At 44.5% G+C, this 2,170-nt stretch overlaps 1 long non-coding RNA gene across 1 annotated transcript; it reads right to left on the minus strand.

Annotated features, from left to right (window-relative positions):
* Positions 1-437: 437 nt before the first annotated feature.
* Positions 438-2,090, minus strand: LOC128407287 (uncharacterized). The gene is made up of 2 exons (XR_008328757.1): positions 2,010-2,090; positions 438-843 (listed from the first exon to the last, which is right to left on the minus strand). It is a non-coding gene; the product is annotated as an uncharacterized LOC128407287 (long non-coding RNA).
* Between the last annotated feature and the right edge of the window lie 80 nt (positions 2,091-2,170).

The following is a 2,170-nucleotide window of genomic DNA, read 5'->3' on the forward strand; positions in this document are numbered from 1 at the left end:
GGTTTCCAAACCCTTGATCATCCTGGTTGCCCTCCTCTGCGCATGTTCCAGCTTGTCAATACCTTTCTTAAATTGTGGCACCCAGAACAGTGTTCCAGGTGTGGTCTGACCAAGGCAGGATAGAGTGGTACTATTACTTCCCTTGTTCTGGACACTATACCTCTGTTGATGAAGCCTTGTAAAGCATCAACTTTTTGCTTGCTGCATCACACTGTTGACTCACGTTAAGCTTGTGGCCTACTAAGTCCCTCAGATCCTTTTATTCACATGTACTATTGGTAAGCCATCTTATATTTATGCAGCTGGTTATTCCTGCCTCACACTTAAGGTTCTAATCTAACCCATATCTCTGAATATGGAAAGTTGTTCCTTTTTTAGTCGTCTTTCTCCCCTTCAGTGACTCATGCTTTTTTTCTGAATAGCTTTCAGAAGCGGCACACTTTCACAAGGAGCCTTTATTATGCATTCTGTTCTGTTCTCCCAGGGTGTTTGCAGCAGCGTCTGGAAATAGGCCACTTGTAGATAACTGTTTTGATACTGAGTGACACTGCTTATGATTGTTGGCAGCGGTGCACAGCTGTTGGGTCATTCAGCGCTGTAATAAATCATTAAGGTAATACAAAAAAGCAGCCTTTTTTGTCTGATTTTCTATTTTTAAAAGCATGTCCTCACGCGCTTGTGTGAAGCAGCTGGGTTAAGATGAGAGCTGTTCCCTTGTGAGGCCTGCTCTTAAAAGCTGTTCTCTTCAATCAAAATGCTCTTCTTTCACAAAGAGAAGGGTTTTGTTTTGTGTGGAGCTTTTCCCAGCTCTCCAGAAGATCTTTGAATTTCTGGCTGGTGAGGCTGTTAGAAAAAGCAGTGGCACTTATTACATGGCTGGAAATACAATGAGAAATTCTATGGGTGAATGGGATGGCAGCTCATTGAAAACCCTGCATATAATAAAACATAAGTGCAGTCCTAACCATATCTATGAAGAAGCAAGTCATTGAATTATCTGAGAGAGAAATGTGCTTTATGGTGTGTACACATTTGTTCCAGTGTAATTGGACAGCAACTTGCATTTAAAGGATTTACAATATGCATTTCTTATACTCCAGTGAAGGGGGGAGGGAGCTTGGAGTGGTATCCAGGAATAATCTATTATGAGGCAAACCCAGAATCAGAAGGCAATGCAGTTAAATTACAGAATATTCTACCACAAGATGTGGTAAAAGTCACCAACTCAGATGGCCCTGAAACGGGGTTGCAGAAACCAGTTGGAGAACATTTTAATTCCTCAACATCCTCAACACAGCCTGCTGCTGACCTGATGGTTGCTGTTTTCCAGAAAGGGAATTTGAAAGAAAGGCTCCCAGCGAGAGGCAAGACAGGCTTTGGGATTAGCTGTGTTTATTTTGTCTTTAATTGAGACAATGGTTTTCTGTCCCCGCACAGCTGTTAATTAACATTGCAAAGCTTGGGTGTTTGTTTTACTGCTATCTGAAGCTTAACTGGAATTGCACCTTTGTTCCCCTTTCATTGTCATTTGGCCCTCTCAATTTCTTTGTGTGCAACGCACACAGACACCTGCCATGTGAGTGGGATAACACCTAATCGTTATAGCATCTGATGAAGTGGGGTGGACTCTAGTTCACGAAAGTTCATGCTGCAATCAAACCAGCAGATTTGAACTGGCTTGGAAATCTTAAGACTATATTATAGAGTTGGAAGGAACTCTGAGGGTCATCTATAGTCGAATCCCCTACAATGTAGGACTATGCAGCTGTCCCATACGGGGATCAAACCTGCTACCTTGGCATTATGAGCACCATGCTCTAACCAACTGAGCTATCTAGCCTAAATCCTCCCTATAATCCTGAGGTGGGGCTCTAGATGATATGGTGCTATGCACTCTGCACATGCCCAGAGGCACGCTTTCTACACCCTGAGGTCCGGACTCAACCCCACACCACACCCCATCCACGCTGGCTCAGATTAAACCCTGGAAGGTGACAACCGCATCCTACATGAACCTTTCTCCATCCTCCTCCGTCCCCTTTAAACGGGAGGCGCCATATTCGCGGACGGCGGGGGACTTCTCGGCTTCCTTCTTTAGTTCCCCTCTACGAGTATCCGCACATGGTCTCGTCCCACCTCCGCCCTTTAATTGGCAAAGCGACTTCCTCTC

The sequence above is a fragment of the Podarcis raffonei genome, chromosome 2 (assembly GCF_027172205.1).
Source record: "Podarcis raffonei isolate rPodRaf1 chromosome 2, rPodRaf1.pri, whole genome shotgun sequence".
NCBI lineage: Eukaryota > Metazoa > Chordata > Lepidosauria > Squamata > Lacertidae > Podarcis > Podarcis raffonei.